The sequence below is a fragment of the Rattus norvegicus genome, chromosome 2 (genome assembly GCF_021556685.1).
Source record: "Rattus norvegicus strain SHRSP/BbbUtx chromosome 2, alternate assembly SHRSP_T2T, whole genome shotgun sequence".
Classification (NCBI taxonomy): Eukaryota; Metazoa; Chordata; class Mammalia; order Rodentia; family Muridae; genus Rattus; species Rattus norvegicus.
The window spans coordinates 214128232-214152581 of record NC_141535.1 but is presented as its reverse complement, the minus strand read 5'-3'; the positions used below and the strand labels follow the sequence as shown (position 1 = coordinate 214152581).

At 39.9% G+C, this 24350-nt stretch overlaps 1 pseudogene; it reads right to left on the bottom strand.

The window, feature by feature from the left end:
• Positions 1-21496, bottom strand: part of Etv5-ps4 (ETS variant transcription factor 5, pseudogene 4) — a 36887-nt pseudogene extending 15391 nt beyond the window's left edge.
• Between the last annotated feature and the right edge of the window lie 2854 nt (positions 21497-24350).

The following is a 24350-nucleotide window of genomic DNA, read 5'->3' as shown; positions in this document are numbered from 1 at the left end:
ATCTGTTGTAGGATTGGTAAAGATCTTTTCCCAATCTGTTGGTTGCCGTTTTGTCCTAAGCACAGTGTCCTTTGCCTTACAGAAGCTTTGCAGTTTTATGAGATCCCATTTGTCGATTCTTGATCTTAGAGCATAAGCCATTGGTGTTTTGTTCAGGAAATTTTTTCCAGTGCCCATGTGTTCCAGATGTTTCCCTAGTTTTTCTTCTATTAGTTTGAGTGTGTCTGGTTTGATGTGGAGGTCGTTGATCCACTTGGACTTAAGCTTTGTACAGGGTGATAAGCATGGATCGATCTGCATTCTTCTACATGTTGACCTCCAGTTGAACCAGCACCATTTGCTGAAAATGCTATCTTTTTTCCATTGGATGGTTTTGGCTCCTTTGTCAAAAATCAAGTGACCATAGGTGTGTGGGTTCATTTCTGGGTCTTCAATTCTATTCCATTGGTCTATCTGTCTGTCTCTGTACCAATACCATGCAGTTTTTATCACTATTGCTCTGTAATACTGCTTGAGTTCAGGGATAGTGATTCCCCCTGAAGTCCTTTTATTGTTGAGGATAGCTTTAGCTATCCTGGGTTTTTTGTTATTCCAGATGAATTTGCAAATTGTTCTGTCTAACTCTTTGAAGAATTGGATTGGTATTTTGATGGGGATTGCATTGAATCTGTAAATTGCTTTTGGTAAAATGGCCATTTTTACTATATTAATCCTGCCAATCCATGAGCATGGGAGATCTTTCCATCTTCTGAGGTCTTCTTCAATTTCTTTCTTCAGAGTCTTGAAGTTCTTATTGTACAGATCTTTTACTTGCTTGGTTAAAGTCACACCGAGGTACTTTATATTATTTGGGTCTATTATGAAGGGTGTCGTTTCCCTAATTTCTTTCTCGGCTTGTTTCTCTTTTGTATAGAGGAAGGCTACTGATTTATTAGAGTTAATTTTATACCCAGCCACTTTGCTGAAGTTGTTTATCAGCTTTAGTAGTTCTCTGGTGGAACTTTTGGGATCACTTAAATATACTATCATGTCATCTGCAAATAGTGATATTTTGACCTCTTCTTTTCCGATCTGTAGCCCCTTGATCTCCTTTTGTTGTCTGATTGCTCTGGCTAGAACTTCAAGAACTATATTGAATAAGTAGGGAGAGAGTGGGCAGCCTTGTCTAGTCCCTGATTTTAGTGGGATTGCTTCAAGTTTCTCTCCATTTAGTTTAATGTTAGCAACTGGTTTGCTGTATATGGCTTTTACTATGTTCAGGTATGGGCCTTGAATTCCTATTCTTTCCAGGACTTTTATCATGAAGGGGTGTTGAATTTTGTCAAATGCTTTCTCAGCATCTAATGAAATGATCATGTGGTTCTGTTCTTTCAGTTTGTTTATATAATGGATCACGTTGATGGTTTTCCGTATATTAAACCATCCCTGCATGCCTGGGATGAAGCCTACTTGATCATGGTGGATGATTGTTTTGATGTGCTCTTGAATTCGGTTTGCCAGAATTTTATTGAGTATTTTTGCGTCGATATTCATAAGGGAAATTGGTCTGAAGTTCTCTTTCTTTGTTGTGTCTTTGTGTGGTTTAGGTATAAGAGTAATTGTGGCTTCGTAGAAGGAATTCGGTAGGGCTCCATCTGTTTCAATTTTGTGGAATAGTTTGGATAATATTGGTATGAGGTCTTCTATGAAGGTTTGATAGAATTCTGCACTAAACCCGTCTGGACCTGGACTCTTTTTGGTTGGGAGACCTTTAATGACTGCTTCTATTTCCTTAGGAGTTATGGGGTTGTTTAACTGGTTTATCTGTTCCTGATTTAACTTCGATACCTGGTATCTGTCTAGGAAATTGTCCATTTCCTGAAGATTTTCAAATTTTGTTGAATATAGGTTTTTATAGTAAGATCTGATGATTTTTTGAATTTCCTCTGAATCTGTAGTTATGTCTCCCTTTTCATTTCTGATTTTGTTAATTTGGACGCACTCTCTGTGTCCTCTCGTTAGTCTGGCTAAGGGTTTATCTATCTTGTTGATTTTCTCAAAGAACCAACTTTTGGTTCTGTTGATTCTTTCTATGGTCCTTTTTGTTTCTACTTGGTTGATTTCAGCTCTGAGTTTGATTATTTCCTGCCTTCTGCTCCTCCTGGGTGTATTTGCTTCTTTTTGTTCTAGAGCTTTTAGGTGTGCTGTCAAGCTGCTGACATATGCTCTTTCCTGTTTCTTTCTGCAGGCACTCAGCGCTATGAGTTTTCCTCTTAGCACAGCTTTCATTGTGTCCCATAAGTTTGAGTATGTTGTATCTTCATTTTCATTAAATTCTAAAAAGTTTTTAATTTCTTTCTTTATTTCTTCCTTGACCAGGTTATCATTGAGTAGAGCATTGTTCAATTTCCAAGTATATGTGGGCATTCTTCCCTTATTGTTATTGAAGACCAGTTTTAGGCCGTGGTGGTCCGATAGCACGCATGGGATTATTTCTATCTTTCTGTACCTGTTGAGGCCCGTTTTTTGACCAATTATATGGTCAATTTTGGAGAAAGTACCATGAGGAGCTGAGAAGAAGGTATATCCTTTTGCTTTAGGATAGAATGTTCTATAAATATCCGTTAAGTCCATTTGGCTCATGACTTCTCTTAGTCTGTCGACATCACTGTTTAATTTCTGTTTCCATGATCTGTCCATTGATGAGAGTGGGGTGTTGAAATCTCCCACTATTATTGTGTGAGGTGCAATGTGTGTTTTGAGCTTTAGTAGGGTTTCTTTTACGTATGTAGGTGCCCTTGTATTTGGGGCATAGATATTTAGGATTGAGAGTTCATCTTGGTGGATTTTTCCTTTGATGAATATGAAGTGTCCTTCCTTATCTTTTTTGATGACTTTTAGTTGGAAATTGATTTTATTTGATATTAGAATGGCTACTCCAGCTTGCTTCTTCTGACCATTTGCTTGGAAAGTTGTTTTCCAGCCTTTCACTCTGAGGTAGTGTCTGTCTTTGTCTCTGAGGTGTGTTTCCTGTAGGCAGCAGAATGCAGGGTCCTCGTTGCGTATCCAGTTTGTTAATCTATTTCTTTTTATTGGGGAGTTGAGGCCATTGATATTGAGAGATATTAAGGAATAGTGATTATTGTTTCCCTTTATATTCATATTTGGATGTGAGGTTATGTTTGTGTGCTTTCATTCTCTTTGTTTTGTTGCCAAGACGATTAGTTTCTTGCTCCTTCTAGGGTATAGCTTGCCTCCTTATGGTGGGCTTTTCCATTTATTATCCTTTGTAGTGCTGGATTTGTAGAAAGATATTGTGTAAATTTGGTTTTGTCATGGAATATCTTGGTTTCTCCATCAATGTTAATTGCGAGTTTTGCTGGATACAGTAACCTGGGCTGGCATTTGTGTTCTCTTAGGGTCTGTATGACATCAGTCCAGGATCTTCTGGCCTTCATAGTTTCTGGCGAGAAGTCTGGTGTGATTCTGATAGGTCTCCCTTTATATGTTACTTGACCTTTTTCCCTTACTGCTTTTAATATTCTTTCTTTATTTTGTGCGTTTGGTGTTTTGACAATTATGTGACGGGAGGTGTTTCTTTTCTGGTCCAATCTATTTGGAGTTCTGTAGGCTTCTTGTATGTCTATGGGTATCTCTTTTTTTAGGTTAGGGAAGTTTTCTTCTATGATTTTGTTGAAGATATTTACTGGTCCTTTGAGCTGGGAGTCTTCACTCTCTTCTATACCTATTATCCTTAGGTTTGATCTTCTCATTGAGTCCTGGATTTCCTGTATGTTTTGGACCAGTAGCTTTTTCCGCTTTACATTATCTTTGACAGTTGAGTCAATGATTTCTATGGAATCTTCTGCTCCTGAGATTCTCTCTTCCATCTCTTGTATTCTGTTGGTGAAGCTTGTATCTACAGCTCCTTGTCTCTTCTTTTGGTTTTCTATATCCAGGGTTGTTTCCATGTGTTCTTTCTTGATTGCTTCTATTTCCATTTTTAATTCCTTCAACTGTTTGATTGTGTTTTCCTGGAATTCTTTCAGGGATTTTTGCGATTCCTCTCTGTAGGCTTCTACTTGTTTATTAATGTTTTCCTGTGTTTCCCTAAGGGAGTTCTTCATGTCTTTCTTGAAGTCCTCCAGCATCATGATCAAATATGATTTTGAAACTAGATCTTGCTTTTCTGGTGTGTTTGGATATTCCATGTTTGTTTTGGTGGGAGAATTGGGCTCCGATGATGCATTGTAGTCTTGGTTTCTGTTGCTTGGGTTCCTGCGCTTGCCTCTCGCCATCAGATTATCTCTAGTGTTACTTTGTTCTGCTATTTCTGACAGTGGGTAGACTGTCCTATAAGCCTGTGTGTCAGGAGTGCTGTAGACCTGTTTTCCTCTCTTTCAGTCAGTTATGGGGACAGAGTGTTCTGCTTTCGGGTGTGTAGTTTTTCCTCTCTATAGGTCTTCAGCTGTTCCTGTGGGCCTGTGTCTTGAGTTCACCAGGCAGCTTTCTTGCAGCAGAAAATTTGGTCTTACCTGTGGTCCTGAGGCTCAAGTTTGCTCGTGGGGTGCTGCCCAGGGGCTCTCTGCAGCGGCAGCAACCAGGAAGACCTGTGCCGCCCCTTCCGGGAGCTTCAGTGCACCAGGGTTCCAGATGGTCTTTGGCTTTTTCCTCTGGCGTCCGAGATGTGTGTGCAGGGAGCAGTCTCTTCTGGTTTCCCAGGCTTGTCTGCCTCTCTGAAGGTTTAGCTCTCCCTCCCACGGGGTTTGGGTGCAGAGAACTGTTTATCCGGTCTGTTTCTTTCAGGTTCCGGTGGTGTCTCAGGCCGGTGTCCTGCCGCTCCTGGGCCCTCCCCCACGGGAGCCCAGAGGCCTTATACAGTTTCCTCTTGGGCCAGGGATGTGGGCAGGGGTGAGCAGTGTTGGTGGTCTCTTCCGCTCTGCAGCCTCAGGAGTGCCCACCTGACCAGGCGGTTGGGTCTCTCTCTCACCGGGTCTGGGAGCAGAGAGCTGCTGCGGGCCGGGATCCGCGGGTGTGGGACTTCCGGTAAACACAGAACGTGCCGGTCTTAGAGAAATTCTGCTTCCGTGTGTCCCAAGCTCACCAGGCAGCTTTCTTGCAGCAGAAAATTTGGTCTTACCTGTGGTCCCGAGGCTCAGGTTCGCTCGTGGGGTGCTGCCCAGGGGCTCTCTGCAGCGGCAGCAACCAGGAAGACCTGTGCCGCCCCTTCCGGGAACTTCAGTGCACCAGGGTTCCAGATGGTCTTTGGCTTTTTCCTCTGGCGTCCGAGATGTGTGTGCAGGGAGCAGTCTCTTCTGGTTTCCCAGGCTTGTCTGCCTCTCTGAAGGTTTAGCTCTCCCTCCCACGGGATTTGGGTGCAGAGAACTGTTTATCCGGTCTGTTTCTTTCAGGTTCCGGCGGTGTTTCAGGCCGGTGTCCTGCCGCTCCTGGGCTCTATATCCCCTTTTAAGTTTCCTATTTCCTGAGAAAACCAGTGTTGAAATCATGCCAATTAATCTCTTTATAATGGCCTCTAAGTGTCAGAATGAAGAAAGCTCGGCAGCACACCCCTCACTTGAAATCAGCAGCCAGAAATGATTTCATTTAGTGAGTAAGCCATGTTGAAAGCTTGGCACCTTGAGCCAATTAGACACATTGTGAATGCAAAGGAAACATTCATGAAAAAAATCAAAAGTGCTATTTCAGTGAATACATGAATAATAAAAAAGCAAAACAACCCTATTGCTTGTGTAAAAAAAAAAGACAGTTTTAATAGTTTGTGGAGACCAAGGCAGTCACAATACTTCCTTAAACTAGAATCTATTCCAGAACAAGGTAAACTCCTTTCACTTTGTGAAGACTTGGAAATAGGAGGAAGCTGTACAAGAAAGAGATTGAAGTTTGACAGAGATTGGTCCGTGATACTAAAGACAGAAACCATCATAATTGTAACATCATAGTGCAAGATTAAGCAATGTGTGCTGATATAGAAGCTTCACGAACGTTCCCAGAGAATGGCCCTATAATTGGTTACTACTAAGCCCAAGAGTTTCCTTTTCTAAGGTTTTAATTTGATTTTATTTCATTTTGCCTAAGGTATGTATGTATACCACTCGCATGCCTGGTGTCTAAGGAGGCCAGAAGAGGGTACCTTATTCCCTAAATTTGCAATTGTAGATGGATGTGAGCCACTGTATGTGGGCTAGGAATTAAACCTAGGTTTTCTAGATGAGGAACAAGGGCTCTTAACTTCTGAGCCACTTCTGTAGTCCCCATTTTTTTAATACAGCCGATACAGCCTTTCCTTGGAAGTTGACTTCTAGGATTTCCATAGCCAGAGAGGAGAGATTGCTGTCTGAATTCAACGCTTCAAAGAATATTCTGAGTCTCCTTTAAAACACTAATGAAGATGGTGAGTCGAAGTCAACCCTCACCCACCACCCCTATAAACTGTAGCCCACGCAATAATATTCAATCTTCTCCGCATGTGCTCTACAAATAGAAAAACAAAACCTAGTGTGTCGGTTAGCTTTGTCAACTTTAAAGAAACTAACATGGCCGGAGAAGAAAGAACGTCAGCTGATGATTTCAGACTGGACTCTGACCCTGGTGTGGAACATTCTCTTCATTAATGACTGGTATGGGAGGGCCTTGCCTTCACTGAGTGGTGGGGCCTCTGGGCAGGTAGCTCTTTATTGTTTAAGACAACATGCTAAGCAAGCCATAGAAGCAATAAGCAATATTTCTCCATAGCCTCTGCTTCAGTTCCTGACTCAGTTTCTCCTTGATGATGCACTGTAACCTATAAACCAAATCAACCTTTTCCTCTCCAAGTTGTTTCGGCCATAGTGTCTATCACACCAACTGAAAACGAATGGGAATACCTTTATTACTTTCGTCCCCTTTCAACATGTTTAGTTGAATAGTTTTGGCACTCTCTTCAGATTGACTACTCTGGAAGAAAAAAGAGATTCTTTAAAATTAATAATGTCATTGTCAATTAACCTGTGCCCGCGAGAGTTCTAAGGGAGATGTGTAATGAGAGTAATGCCGGGGCATAGGCTTGTTAACACAATGTCAAGTCTGTGGGCAGTAGAGTGAGTTTAACTTTGCAGTCTTACCGAAACTTTCTGGAAAGGATTCTCCACTCTATGCTCTTCTAAAGGAATACATCCAGCCATCTAATGAAGTTCATATCTCTAATCCCACCATGTAGGGGGTAGCCTAAGCTTCACCCATTCTCAAAAACCATTGAGAGGAAGTCAGCATTCTGTATTAATAGGGGTTTGAAAGAAGGCTATTGTTTATTGATGGCTTTGAGAAGTGCAACAATACATAAGAAACAGATCATAGATATGGTGGGAGTAGAAAACTACAATAGAGAAGTAGAGTAAATGAGTATTTGGTGGTGGTTACTTGAGATGGAGTCAAACCTTGTGAAAATTCTATGACTTTTCATGAAATGGTAAAAAAGGATTTGAAATAAGGCACAAATTTTGTGGGTAAAGCAGCAACGTGGTACCTTGCTTGGCTATTATTCTAAAAGTCCCTGACCCTGGGCTCCAACCTCATAGGTAGCAATGAATAGCCTAGTAAGAGCACCAGTGGAAGGGGAAGCCCTTGGTCCTGCCAAGACTGAACCCCCAGTGAATGTGATTGTTGGGGGGATGGCGGTAATGCGGGGTGGTTGGGGAAAAATTAGGGGGATGTTGGCCCGGAAACTGGAATAACAATCGAAATGTAAATAAGAAATACTAAAGTTAATAAAGATGGGAAAAAAAAGTCCCAAGGACTTTTGGAATGGTAAATTAGTGTTAAATTCAACTGAAGCCTACCATCTGCATTAGAACCTAATAAGAGACCCAGCATTGAAGGGACTTAGCTCAGTTCTGAAAGGAGTTCTCTCGTATGGGCTATGGTTTCAGATCTTAATGTCCCCCATTTGTCACCAGGCTGTGTTGCTCCTGGGAGATGACAGAATCTTTAGGAGGTGGGTCCTAGATAGAGAGATTTATCATTGTTGGTCTGCCCTTTGAAGGAATCATTGAGACCCTTGCTTCTCATTCTTGCTCTTCAATTCCCACCAAATCTGTCTCTGTCTTGATGTTCTGCCTCCCCATGATAACCCTCTTCAAAAACAAAATGTCTCCAAGTGACCATGAAGTAACATCAAATGCCACAGGAAATGTTTACTTCCTAATTTAAATCACTTATCTTGGGTATTTTATCAGAATAACTGAACACTGACTAACACAGTAAGAAACATGAAACCATAGCAGCACACTACAAAGAAATTATTCATCAAAGAAAAGTCAATCAATATAGCAAACATATTTGTTGTCTTCTATTCAGGAATAGCCAAGCTATTGCAATCATCAGAATGAAGGTCTCTGATCTGGCAGTGGCCACCAGCATCGGGCAACACTGTGGATAACAGTAAAAATCAACTTATTGTCGACTTAGAGCCTCATTACAATTTTCTGACAAAGAAAATTCAAAATTAGAATATATGCATTTTAAGAAGGTATATTTAGTAAATAGTGGTATACTTACTGAGTACATAATTGTTTAAAAGTACTTTTTATATAATTGTGTATTATTTTCCAAATTTATTTATTCTCTTATATTTTACATCCTGACTGCAGTTTCCCCTCTATTCTTTCTTCTCATCCCTTAACCCCCTCATTTTATCTCCAGACCCACCATATCCCTTCAGAAAAAGAACAGGCCTCCCAGAATATCAACCAAACATGATATTAAGTTACATTAAGACTACGTACCTCCCCTCATATTGAGGCTGCAAGAGAAAACTCAATAGGAAGACAGGAGTCTCAAAAGCAGGTAAATGAATCAGAGACATCCTCAACATACTCCCACTGTTAAAGTCCTACAAGAAGACCAAGGTACACAATGGTAATATATGTGCAGAGGGCCCAAGTCAGACCCATGTAGGCTCCCTGATTATTGATTCAGTCTATATGAGCCTCCATGAGACCAGGTTAGTTGATTTTGTTGCTCTTCGTGTAGTGTCCTTAACCCCTCTGGCTCCCAAAATCCTTCCTCCCCTCCTCAGTGAGTCCTGCCTAATGTTTGGCTGTGAGTCTCTACATCTATTTCCATCAGGGGCTGGATGAAGCTTCTCTAATAACAACTGGGATAGGCACCAATCTATGAATATAGCAGAATATCATATCACTACATATAATTTCATTGATTTATTGACCTTTTTTCATTTGTGTTTGGTTCTATTCTAGGTGTCTGGGCTATCCAGCATCCAGGTCCTGGTCCTCCAGGCAGTGTCAGGAATGGGCTCCCTCTAGTGGCATGAATCTCAAGCTAGACCAGTCATTGGTTGGCCTCTCTCACACTTTCTGTGCCACCTTGACCCCTGCCTTTTTTGCAAGCAGGACAAATTGTAGATAGAGGGTTTTAGGGCTGGGTTGGTATTCTCATCCCTCCATTGGAAGACTTTCCTGGTTACTGGAGATGGCAGACTCAGTCTCTGTATTCCCTCATTACTAGAAGTCTTAGGATCACCTTCCTAGGTTCCTGGGAGTTTACCCTGCACTAGGTTTCTACTTCACCCCATAAATGTCCCTGAATTCCAGTTGTCTCTCCCAGAACTCTCTTGCTTCATCCTCCTCCCACCTTATCCCTCATCATCTCAGGCCCACCAACCACCAGTACACCTGCCATATCTATTCTATTTCCCCTTCCCAAGTACAGTCATACATCCTTCCTTGAAGTATTTTTATAAGCAACAGGAAAGTGAAAATTCTACAGCTAGCTTTGTGGTGATGGCAGCTTTATTATGGCAGCCTCTAAGCAAACCCACAGAATCTAGGATATATTTCTGCACTTACATGTAGAAATCAGTGCCTCTAGAGACCCAAGCAGAAAGGGAAGATGTACAAAACTTCACATAATTTGAAGACTCGGTGTTCCGAAAAGAAGGTGTTATTAATAGGCAGACATGGTCTGATGAGCAAACTTGGGAAGGGAGAAAAGAAAGGAGGAGAAGGAGAGAGGGGGGAAAGGAGAGAGAGGGGAAAGGAGAGAGAGAGAGAGAGAGAGAGAGAGAGAGAGAGAGAGAGAGAGAGAGTGTCTTAAGAGCATAGCCAATTGGAAAACACTCAGGAGGCCTGCTCTATACAAATAAGAAAACATAGAGCAGGAGTTGGGAGTTGGACCTACTAAGAGAGAGAGACACGTGCATAAAGTACTAAGAAGATATAGAAAATCAACTGCCCACCTAATATTTAAAATTGTTACTCAACTATTAAAACAATGACTTCATGAGATTCATAGGTAAATCGATGAAATTAGAAAATATCATCCTGAGTGAGGTAACCAATCATAAAAGCACACATTTTATGCACTCACTGAGAAGTGGATATTAGCCCAAAAGCTCGAATTACCCAAGATACAATCCACAGACCACATGAAGCTCAAGAAGAAGGACAACCAAAGTGTGGATGCTTCAGTCCTCCTTGAAAGAAGGAACAAAAATATTCATAGGAGGAGATATGGAGACACAGTCAGGAGCAGAGACTGAAGAAATGGCCATTCAGAGCCTGCCCCACATGGGGATCCAGTCCATAAACATACAGTCACCAAACCCAGACAATATTGCCAAGAAGTGCATCCTGACAGGAGCCTGATATAACTGTCACCTGAGAGCCTCAGTCAAAGCATGACAAATACAGAGGCAAATGCTAGCAGCAAATCATAGAATGGTGTCACAATGGGAGGAGTTAGAGAAAGGATTGAAGGAGCTGAAGGGGCTTGCAACCCCATAAGAACAACAATTCCAACCAACCAGAGCTCCCAGGGACTAAACCACCAACCAAAGAGTACACATGGACAGACCCATAGCTCCAGCTGTATATGTAGCAGAGGATGGCCTTGTTGGACACCAATGGGAGACGAAACCCTTGGTCCTGCCAAGGCTGGAACCCCAGTGTAGGGAAATGTCAGAGCAGGAAGGCAGGAAGGGGTGGGTGATTGGGAGGAACACCCTCACAGAAGAAGAGGGAGAGGGGATGGAATAGGGGTTTTATGGACAAGAAACTGGGAAAGGGGATAGCATTTGAAATGTAAATATCCAATAAAAGAAAATAAATGTTATAAAACCCAAGCATCAACTCTTCCCCACATTTTCATTCACATTCATTCAGTATGCTTACAGTAAAAACAAGGAGGGGGGAAATGAATAAAAGTAAATTCAGGAGAAAAAAAACAAGATAACTAAAACTCAGTGATAATTTAAATGTTCACTGAAGTGCAAATATAGTATAAATTTTAATTGCTAATACTAAAGGTAAGATCACAAACCCTAAGAATACAGGGGACAAGATTAAAAACAACATAAAAGAAGGAGTTTGTGGTTGCTGTTTCAATTTGTTTCCTTCATTGAAAATTGCTTGGTTTCCAGTGAGACTCACTTAGAGAGCTAATTTTTCATTTCCAATTGGAAATGAATTCTGGGTAAAGGAAGGGATATGTGCCCCCCTTTCAACCTTAGGGACACTCTGATGCAGACACACCTTAATGTCCTGCAATGTTGCTAATGTGTGCACCGGCTCTGTTGAGTCTGGATCACACACTCATGCCATCTTCTGCAGAGTTCCATGACCTCTGGATAGAGACATCCCATTCAGGTCAGAATGTTCTGAGATCTATCATATTCTGCATATTGCCTGTGGATCTCTGCACTTGTCCCCAGCTCCCAAAGAAGGAACCTTCTCTTATGATGACTAAGGAGGACATAGATCTATGAATATGGCAAAATGTAGTTAGAAGTCATTTGATTGGACTTTCTAGTCTAACAAACATTAGATATGGATGTCATCTCATAGAATGGTCCTTAAACCAGATGTTGGTTGGCTGTTCCCATAAGCTTTGTGCCACTAATGCACAAGTGTATCTTGTAGGCTGGTCACTTATGTAGATTGAAGGATTTGTAGCTGGGCTCATGTTTGCCTTTCTTCTTTGGTAGCATGCAGAATACCTACTGATACCATGAAGCCTACAGAAATAAAATAAATGAAAAAGAACAGCAACAACCCAACCCACTGTCTGAAAACACACACACACACACAACACACACACATACACACACACCACACACACACCACACACACACAGACACACACACACAAAGACACACACACCACACACACAGACACACACACAGACACACACACTCACACATACACACACCACACACACACACCACACACACATCACACACACAGACACACACCACACACACACACACACCACACACACATCACACACACACAGACACACACAGACACACACATACACACACAGACACACACACAGACACACACTCACACATACACACACAGACACACACACACACACACCACACACACATCACATACACACAAACACACAGACACACACACACATACACACATACACATACACACACATACACACATACACACACACAAACACGCACACACACACAGACACACACACACACACACACACACAGTGAGAGCTCTGGATAAACACCAGTTCAAATTTCCCCCATTCAATGAATTGTGTAGTGTAGTAAGTTTTGCTTTCTTTAAAACCCATTTATGTTCTATGAATATGTTTTTTATTTTAACCCCAGGTGTGGGATATGGGGCTGCTTCAATATGTCAACAGCCATTAACTAGGATTGTCTAGTGGTCTCATGGGGCATCATGAGTTTTGCTAGGTGCACATAGTTTAATTCTGGGGACTCTGGAGAGAATATGAATTTAGAGCTCCAAGAAGCCTGTTCCCTCATTGTTGCTGCCCATGCAAGAACATATAAATATATATGTATATGGTTTGTAGATTGCTCATCAATGACTCAATTGCTAACAGTCACATACAATATTTGTCCTTCTGAGTCTGGGATATATCACTCAGGATAATATTTTTCTATTTTGGTCCACTTACCTGCAAATTTCATTATTGTCTTTTGTTAATGATTGATAATATTCCGTTGTTAAATGTACCACATTTGTTGTCCATTCATGCATTGACAGAGATCTGGGCTGTTTCCAATTTCTGGCTATTCTAAATAGAGAAGTAATGAGCATACTGGAGCAAGTGTCTCTGAGGTAGAATGAAATTCCCTTTGGTATGGCCACAAGCAGTGTGGCTACGTGCTGTACGTAGATTCTCAACTTCCTGAGGAAATGCCACAGATCTTTTCAGAATGTCTGTACAAATAAGCACTCCCACCAGAAATGGATTAGTGTCCCTCTCACTCTGAATCCTCACCAGCACAGGCTATATTTTATTTTATTGACCTTGGATACTCTGACTGGAATAAGATGAAATCTCAAAGTAATTGTGGCTTGCATTTGCCTGGCTACTAAGGATGTTGAGCATTTCTTTAAGTGATTCATATCCATTTGAGTTCCCCCTTTTAACCCAGAATTATTCCTGTCTAAAGGAAATATTGGATCAAAGAGTGGAGCAGAGACTAAAGGAAAGGCCATCCAGAGACTGTGATCCATTCCATATGTAGCCACCAAACCCTGTCACTATTGCTGATGCCAAGAATCACTTGCTGACAGGAGCCTGGTATAGTTGTCCCCTGAGATGCTCTCCCAGAGCCTGACCAATTTAGAGGGGAATGTTCACAGCTAACCATAGTACTGAGCCAGGAACCCTAATAGGGGAGCTAGAGGAAGAACTGAAGGAGCTGAAAGGGTTTACAACCCCATAGGAAGAACAACAATATCAATCAACCAGACCTCTCATCCCACCCCCACTCACACAGAGCTCCCAGGGACTAAATCAGTAACCAGAGGCCACATGAAGTGACCCATGGCTCCAACCGCATATGTAGCAGAGGATGGCCTTGTTGGGCATCAATGGGAGGGGAGGCCCTTGGTCCTGTGAAGGCTCGATGCCCCAGTGAAGGGGAATGGTAGGGCAGTGAGGCAAGAGTGGGTGGGTGGCTGGGGGAGCACCCTCATAGAAGCAGGGGGAAGGGTGGGATAAGGGGTTTATGGAGGGGAAAATGGGAAAGGGGATAACGTTTGAAATGTTAATAGATAAAAATAACCAAAAAAAAGACACAAGAAGGGTACACTAGCCCTGTACATCAATCATCTTTAATAAGCAGGTTCCAGTTTATGTACAAGACAATAACCTGTTTGTGTGAAGCAGAGAGTTACCTCAATTTAAGGACCAAGTCCTGACTGTTTTCAGAAATGCTTTTCAGAAATCGTTTTTGAATGTTTAAGTTTATTATCAATAAAGGTTAAGATAAGGAATAAAAAAATCATGTTTAGATCCGTACCTCATTTTTAAATTGAGCCATTCATTTTCTTGATATCCATGTATATATAGACATACATATCATATATATGATATATATATATGATATTAGCTCTCTGACAAAGACATGTAATTGGTAAAAATCTTTTCCTGTTCTACACAGCCTGCCATACTGTCTGAATGATGGTGTTCTTTTCCATACACATGCTTTTCAGTTTCATGAGTTTCCATTATTTAACTATTATTCTTAGTGTCTGTGCTACTGTTGTTCTGTTCTGAAAGTCTCTCCTGTGCCAGTGAGTTCAAAGACCATTCCCTATTTTCCCTTCTATCAGACTCAGTGTATTTGACCTTGAGGTCTTTGGTCCACTTGGAGTTGAAGGTCTGTTTGTATGGTGGATTGCACTTACTGATTTGTGTATGTTGAACCATCCCTGAATCTCTGGGATGAAGTCTACTTGATCATTGTGGTGGACTTGTTGATGTGTTCTTTAATTAGGTTTGTAAGTATTTTATTGAGAATTTTTACACTTGTGTTCATTAGGGAAATTGGGCTGTAATTCTCTTTCTTTGCTAGGCTTTATGTGGTTTAAGTATTAGAGTAACCAAGTCCTCGTAAAATGAATCGGACAATGTTTCTTCTGTTTCTATTTTCTGAAATAATTTGAAGAGTGTTGACATTAATGCTTTTTTAAAAATCCAGTAGAATTCTGTGCTGAAGCTTTCTGACCCTGGTCTATTTTTGTTGGTAGACTTTAATTAATGCTTCTATTACCCTCGAGTTTATAGATCTACTTAAATTGCTTGTCTGTTCTTGATTTAACTGTGGTAGGTGTTATATATAAACAAAGTTATCTATTTCTTTTATATTTTTAATTTGGTGGTAGAGGTTTCTAAAGTACATCCTGTGATTCTCTGGATTTCCTTGGTATCCCTTGTTACATCCACCCTTTCATCGCTAATTTTATTAATTTAAAACTTCTCTTTTAGTAAATTTGGCTAAGCATTTATAAATCTAACTGATTTCTCAAGAGAACCAATTCATTTTTTAATTATTTCTTTCTATAATTTTTTATTTCTATTTCATTGATTTCACTCTAAGTTTGGTTATTAATTGTCTACTCCATTTGAATTCTATTTCTTCTTTTTGTTCTAGAACTTTTAATTACTAATAGGAGAGCTCTCTGTGAATTGTTTTATTTTATTTTATTTTATATTTTATTTTATTTAAGGGCTATGAACTTGACACCGAACCACTTTCTTTGTATCCATTAAGTTTGGGTGTTATATTTCCAGGATTTTTAATTCTAGAAAGGCTTTGACTTATTTCTTAATTTTCATTCAGTAGTGAGTTGATCAGTTTCCATGAGTTTGTAAGCTTTCTGTTATTTCTATCATTATTAATATTTGACAAAGTGCAGATTAACGTTAGATACTAATAACAATATGCACAGTCAAGGTGACTACTTGTCAGTCACTTACCTGAAGGAACAAGGGAGTTGATAGCCATCAGTAGACACTTAGTTAGTGCTCACACTCCTGATTCTCCCCCACTCCAAGGCCAAAGCTCAGCTTTAGGTAAATCGAGTCGTCTTCAGCCTCAGCTGTCTGTCTCCATCCTGCTGCACTCACTCTTTCTAAGCAATGGCACGCCCTTGATGAATCGTGCACTGGAAACCCGCATCTGCTTCCAGGAAAACCATTCAAAACAGTACGCTGGCTTCTTTTCACTGGAATGCCTTGACATCTGGCTTCATTATTTTTTAACCGACTGACAGATACAACAACCATTTACTAATAAAAATATGGTGAATAAAATAGAGGAGATGGGAGAGGCATCTGTTTCTGGGTATTTATGTTTTCTTTTTCTCTATAGAAATAAATCTATGCATTCCTGAGTCATACGGCTCATGCTTCAAGCCAGAAATAGCTCCTCCCAAGCTCGATATTATTCATAATCTTCATGACTTCTTTCATAAATCATTTCTACCCAAAAGTCTGCTTGGATCATCAAACTCAATGCTTATTACCTGTGCATATGATAAATCTAGGCTTTTGCTAGGGGACTTCCTGGAGTCATTTTTGTCAAATTCCTGCTTTATGTATTTAGACAGACTTCACGAATCCATTGCATAACAAGCAGCGAGATACTTACTGAAATAAAACATTTGCTTGGAAATAAAACAGTAGAAACAGAGCAACTGTGTTTATAATCCATTCGTGGGGGGGGGGGGGGACATGAGCATTTCCGCTTTCCATAAAGGCATGTGCAAGCTTCAGTGTTTCAGAAATATTTTCTCCTGTTTTCAGCTCCTTCGTTAATGAGCAAATAAACCATCCTGTCACCTGGAATATAAAGGTAGGGGATCGGAAAGGAAAGCATGCAGCTTGAGCAATTTTCATTGCAGTGCTGTAGCCTAAACTACCGAGAAGAAAGGAAGCGTCTAATAAGACATAAGTAGTTGTGAGAAAAGACATCACAGGCGGTTTCCTGACAGGAAGACTGAGTTTTAATCACCCCAAGCTGTGGTTTGAGGCATGTTAGCTACAGCATCAGGATGCAGGCTGCCCATCAAGATCGCTGTAAAGCAAGGGGGACTGCAGGCGACGCACTGCCTGCAGACAACAGATGAGCCTGGTCTGCCATTCATTTCACTCCAGCACGTCTTGAACTTGTGCTGTGTTATCTGTAGAAAACATACAGCTCGTATATCACTACAAAGGGGCAACAAGGATGAATGGCAGGTAGTAACCCCATGAAGTGGGGGATGGTGAGTGTCTTCAGAGGTTATTTAAGATCCTCAACAGAATCCGGCTGCTGAGCATCGTACAGATTCATTTAATCATAACTTCAAAAGCTATTACATCCTAGAGGCACATAATTAAAATTTCTGGCACAGAAAGAGGAATGGGGTAATGAGCTTTCTATATTCTGTGTCCTGTAGTAAAGTCTCTATGTTGGGATGTCCTTCAAGTCAGCCAAGTCACTGACACTGATAAAGTGACCTTGAGTAAATGACTTCATAGTTGTGTCATTCTCACAGGGCACCTCCTCACCTAATGGTAGAACAAATACACTAATGTATATAACAACCCTAAATGGATTCATTTCTTTCTGTTCCAGAATGAGTTTCGCATTATCAAACCATATGCACTGTGTCATCTTCCAATCACTATTACTCATAGTAGTTCAAGAAATACTTGATATGGCAACAAAGCAAAAGTAATAATTGTATGCCCTGGTGCTTATTTCACATGGTCACACGTCAGAATACGTGGATGATTGAAAGAGAAAAGGAGTGGGCTATTGCCCCAGTGAAAGACAGACTAGTACAGAATTGCCATTAAACCTCAGAATGTTTCAGTTGACCATACTGTAGGGTCAGTGGGTGAATTACAGGAAATTTAATTCATACAATGCATTCAAACAACTTTTATAAAAGAGGTTTTAGTATCTATGCAATTATAAAATAAAATCATGGTAAAAATAACAGCTAATGTGTGTGGAGCAGATACCATTCACCCTACAGAAAAACCTGCGGTAAGTGGGGTGACGTCTCAAACTAAAGACACATCTTCCCAGAAACTATGACTATGAATATATGAATATGAATATGATGATAATGTTAAGGTTCTTGGGAGATCAGTCTAGATTGGAGAGGATGTGTATACCCAACGGTATGTGTCTTTATGAGAGAAACAGCAAAAGCAAAGCACAGCAGATGACTGTAAAGGTGGATTGGAGTCTACAATGACAGGGTTGCTGAGTCAGTGGGGTTCTTGACCCCCACAGAGCTCACAGTGGAATGAGGCTCTAAGCACATCTTAGTGTAAGGTATCAGGACAACAGCACTTAAGACACTATTTTCCTGTCCTTAGCCTCCTTGTGTGACATAGGAAAATAATACATTATTTTTTATACTTGTTTTAATGATAACTTTAAGAAATACAGGCCACTCTATCATTTTCCAATTGAAGAAACTATCTCAAACAGAAAGGTGATGGTTTAAGTGTGAATGGCCTCATAGGCTCATATATTTGAACACTTGGCTCCCAGTTGGTGAAACTGTTTGAGAAGGATTAGGAGACTTGTCTTTTCTGAAGGAGCTGTGTCCCTGGGGGTGGGCCTTAAGATATCAGAAGATTCACTACATTTCAGGTCTCTCCATTTGTCTGTCTCTTACTTGAGGATCAAGATATGAGCTCTCAGCTGTCCTGTCATCAGGCCTTTGCTTTGCCATCAGGAAATTGTAACTACAAATTCAATGCTTTCTTTGATAGATTTTTCTTGGTTACAGCGACTTATCCCAACAATAGAGAAGGAACTAAGACAGTCAGTCCTCGAGCTGGAGACGAATCCTGGGTGTGTGGAACAACCCAGATTTCCTGACAAAGGGATTTCTTCAAAGTCAATTGTAGACCTCTTCCTGAAACTATCTTTTAATCTATTGATTTTTTTTCTTACCATTTGTTATGTTTCCTGGAAAATAACAATTTATTTCTACCATGGATTGAGGTCACTTAATTTACACTTTTTAAGGGACACTGAAGTTCTGCAAAGGCCTGGCATTTCCAGTCTGAGAAGTTGCTGCCTGAATTCCTACTGTGAGTATTCAGCCTTGGCGGCTGCTAGAAGCTTCCTGACTCCTGCTCATCACTGATTTCTGAAAGGGCCCAAGGGCTCTCAAACATGAGTTGCGAAGGATCTGGGAGTTTCAAGATCATCCCTAAGACAACTATGATGGGAACCAAGAAAAGCAAGCAGCTGTGTAAAAATAGTGACTGCCAGGGGATATCGCAAAACAAAACTAAATCTGCCAATCAAATGAAGCCTCGGGCATCCAATTGCACTTCCGCAAGGTCATTCATTGGACCTAGACTATTTACACAAAAATTCCAGGAATGGCTTTTCATTCCATTCTCTATATTATTTCCTCTCCCTATATATTTACATCTATCTTTAACAATTTTTATAATCCATTATTTAGTTGCAATAGAATTAATCATTTAAGTGTGCATTTCAGCCGATTGTCCTTTAACTACAGTCGTTGTACTAACTATACTGCTGCATAGAATATTGCCTTTAAACCTACACAATGTAATTATTTTCATCACTACAAACCTTTATGATTTTTTAAAGACTAGTCTCCACCCCTCAAATCCAGCCTTGGACATTCCTCATTTGTTTTCTGTTACTACAGCTCTTAGAGCACCGTATGAATACAGTCATGGAGTAGAATTGTTTTGTCTCTAATTTCTTTCACTAAGCATGGTGGTTTGCTCATTTAAAATGTCTTTTTTAATGTTTAGTAATGTGTTTCTATTTATTGCTGAATTTCTATTACATGGTCACTCTACCACAACTTGTTTGCTATTGATGAATTGATAGACACGGGGGTTATAACCAATTCAAGTATGATTATGAAGAATTCTAATATCTAATTCTATTTGTCTCAAACCTTCCTTTCTACTATACTGTTAAAAAACTTCCTCTTCCTTGTCCCAAACTGGTAAAATATAGAATTCCATATTTCTAGGGCTTTGCCTCATAATTAGGGACAATTGTGGGTACCAGGAGATCTGCAATGATACCTGAAATTGTTTTGACAATTACACATTGAGGTGTGATCCAGGATACTATCTAGGATAAAGAACCCAGTGATGTTCACAAATGCCCCATAATATACAGAAAAACTAAAGGACACATGCAATCCAAAATGTCATCGATGGTATTTTTGAGAGAGAAAAGCCTATAGAATAATCTTGGGAAAAAGGAATATTCATGGAAACTACAGCTATGGTCTGAATGTCATTGTCTAGTCAGAATTCATCCATTTAACCTTAATAGCCAAATGTGACCGTATGAGAAGGTAGAATCTTTTGTAATGTGTAAGAAATGATAGCTTTGTGTTTATCAAACCCAGCAGAATGCATTGGATGCCCTAGGACTGGAGATACAGATAGTTGTAAGCCACCATGAGGACGTTGGAAAACAAACCCAGGTATTCTGGAAAAACAGCCAGTTCTTTTAATTACTTGAGCATCTCTCATTTGAATTAATGATGCTGCTCAAAAGAAGACATACCATCACCTTTCCCATGTGCACGATTCCCTCATATATGCATAATTTTTTTATTTTAATGCCACCCTTTTGAATTGCAAAACCATTTGAGATGCATTGTACTTAAAAGGTAGAAAAAATTACAATGCATTATCATGTTTTAAATTGTCATGTAAATATGTTCACACTTCAAATGAAAATTTAAGTAGAACGCCTTTGTCTCTTTAATAACTAGGTAAAATTTTAAAAGTGAAGGAAAGAGGGAAGGTAGAAGAAAGAAAAACACAAAGATAGAAAACTTCCTGCTCCCCCTGAACAGCCACCAAATTCCCTTCTAGGCACACAGCCCTTTGCATCCCCCTATCTGGAGACCGTATGTCTTAGTCTCTGAGCCTGTGCCTCAGGGAACATGGGGTAGTAATGTATTCAACGATGTATAGAAAGTCTGTTCTTCCTCAAAGGGATAACGGAAACCGATGTCTTTCTTTATGCAGGGCTCCCTCAGGGAATTACATCGCTTGAAGAGAGGGGCTGAAAGAAGTAACAAGAAGGGCTATACTCCCAGAAGCAAAAATGCAGAGTGAAATTTTATGTGATGCTCTCCTAGAGAGCATGTGCGCTGTTGGAGAAAGAGGAGGTAAGCATTCTGCCATTCAAAATGACTTCTCCAAATACGATTTTCAAGTAGATAATTCCAGATGTATTTCTGGTACATTTCGTTAAAACCCAAGTGCTGCTTTTTGCTTGGAAAGACACGTGTGGGCATCCCAACAATTTCCCCTACCAGCAGTTTCAAAGATTTTATCCTCCCTCTAAATTGTAGGAAGTAGAGAGTTTCGGGTGAAATAAAATAAAGTTCTGTAAAAACCAAAGGGAGAAAATTGAAAAAACAAAACAAAGAACTGTGTTAAAATATACAATTACTTGTATTTACATTGAAAAGTTCTTCAAGGTCACTAACACAAGTCTAAGCCTGCCACATTTTAGATCAAATTTTTGAGCGCTTTCTCTAATAAATTAGCTTGACTTTGTATCAACGTTGACCACTCGGGTTTCTCCAAGACGCTCACCTTCAGCTATGTCACTCCATGACACGTGGTACTCATACATGCCATAGTCACTTCTTGTCACTGTCACGTCCTGGAGTCCAACCAACATTATGTCCCAGGTTGCATCTTCTGTGGCAGGATCCTGGTTCTACCTAACATGACTTTTTTATTTCTCAGTATGACTGATTTATTTTTTACTCTGGACCTTCCTGTTATAGGAACATCTAATTATCACTGCGACCGTTAGCTACCAAATCACATTGTAAACATAGAAATTCTTCCCATAATTATGAACTTCTAATAAGGGTTTGTTGCATAAAAACATGAGTAAATAAATAGGCAGAGGGGTGAAACTATAAACTGACTGTCCTTAAAAACCAAAAGATACGTATACACCCTGAACAGAACCTCAAGTTGGAAGAGGGTCAATACTGGTTTATAAAAAGAATTTAAGAACTATAACCTGAGCACTCTTAGGATTCCATCCTATCACCTAAGGAGTCAACCAAACACACCTACATATAGCCTTCTGTCCCTGTTCCCGTTTACCACAAAATCTTATTCTCTTGAAATTCTGCTCCATAGCACTCAAAAGTTTTTATGGGATTGAAAATCTACCTTTGTCACGTGTCTCCTAAGTATCCTCTCATGATCCAGTTTCTTCCAGGCAAGAACTTTTGCCCCGACAAAGTGCCTCTTGCTGTGATTCCCTCAAGCCCTCAACAAGACACTGTTTCCAAGGATCCCAAATCCTCCAATTACTGACAAGATCACCTGCCTCTGTGTCTGTCAGTGCCCATCTGGAATCTCAGCTTGAACCTGAGTTCTCAGCTCAAACCTTCTTCCAATGACTGTCTTCATGGCTTCTCAAGCAAATCCATAGGGAGCTTAGCCTCTCCATGGTTCTTGCATGTTTGCAAAGATCTATGTAGCAACCCCTTCTCTAATCCTGCAATAAAAATTACCAAGATTTCTTGTAAATAGATGACTTGATGCTGACAAAAAGAGCCAAGGTAATTTCAATTCTCCCTAGGATTATCAAGCACTTGTTCTGGCTACAAAATTATCATCTTGATGTAATAATTTTAGAGCCTTACTCTCCCACCCTGAAGAAGTCATCTCTAGGCCCATTTGCTACAGTCTTTTACTTGCTACAAAAACAAGATCAATAGTAATATCTGAGACAAATCTTTTGATATTCACCTACTGGAAATTCAGGAGACATACTTATATGGCAGTGAGGAGTATAACTTGTTTATAAATTAGAGGATACAGTAGATAAGACATACAGAATCAAATACATACATATATATATACATACATATGTATATATATAATGGAGAAAAATGTATGTTGCCATATTTCTAAGAAAAATGCTACCTTCTTTGTCATCAGCAAACAAGTAGCTAAATAATGAGTGTGTCATTGGTTGAATCAGCCAGTGAACACACTACTAAACCCCAACCTCTCAGTGACAGCACTTCACTTTGGGATATCAGCCACTTATGAATAGACTCACTCCAAGAAGCAAGTCTCTAAGAGCCATTTAAGAGCATCTAAGTCTCTATCAAGCACATTTACCTAAATAACTGTATTTCTATATATGTGACGTCAACCCATCTCCCAGTGTTTCCCAGACTCAGTATTTCCTAATGACCTTCTATGAATCAACTGCTTGTTCTGCTCTCAAAGGTAGTAAATAACCAATGTAACACTATGTCACTCAGTTAAGCAAAATCCTGCCCACACATATTTCAAGGTACTAAATGGTCTGCTATCATCCTTCGCTATCGCCAAACTTGAACAGTTACTGGAACTGGAAACACTGTCACCAAAAAACTGAGTATTTGAGTATTCTTTTTACAAACATACACGGGTTTTTTTTTCTATTTTATTTCTATTCTGTGTCTGACATTTTTTATTAGAAAATGATCTAAAGTTTCCTTCTTTAATAATATAAATGGAATTGCTATGTTGTTAATGTTTCTATGTTTGGAATGTGTGTAATATTCTGTTCTACCTCTGTGGTTTTTGATCACACAGATGAAATTAGCTTAGAGGCAGTATAATCATTGAATACCCATATCTATTATTTCTTAAAATAATTATGCAATATTCGTGTTGGCCATTATAATTTGTTATTTTTCTAAGTTGGGTGTGGTGGTACCCATAACCAAGCACTAGGAGAACTGAGGCTGAGGACCTGGAATGCCAGTTCAGTCTAAGATGTATAGTAAAACACTTCTCCCCAAATCACTGCTTTTTTTTAAAGGAATTTTTAGATAAGAACTGAAAGGAGAGTGTTTTACTTGTCTGTTGAGCACAATAAAAGTGCTACTCCCTGCCCAAGACACTACCAGTCATGGGTTCGAACCTAGTTAATGCTACAGGCCTGAGTTCCACCTTTTGAAGTGGGCTTTAAGTTCAGCCAGAAATTGGTTGGTTGTTCCAATAACATTAATGCCACTATTGTACCGATGGGCCTATTTTGCCAGGTCAGTGATTACTGTAGCTCAGTAGGACTCATAGCTAGTTATGACAGCTGATGGGTTTTATGCCCTGGTATCATACATAGAAACTTCTAGGCCTATGAAAGTAGAAATGAAGTTTTGGAACCAGCTTGATTTTCATGTCTCATGACTCAGGTATGTGGTATCTTTAGCAATAGGGTCTTACCACCAAGTTCTGAAGGGTAGCAAAAGGGAACAGCAATAGCCTATAATGTTTGTAGAAGTATCTATGGAACCCAGTTGATTACAACTCAAAAATAGGTAACTAATATCTAACACTGGGCTTCTTATTTGATAGGATTTGATAGCATCCACCCCCATTATAGGATAACTTCACTTAAGCCATATGTGTAGTATGTGTGTGTGTTATGTAATATATATATATATATATATGGAATATATTAGGAAGTTTCTATAGTAGGTTTCCTGTGGTATTTTCAAAGGTTTTAGTAT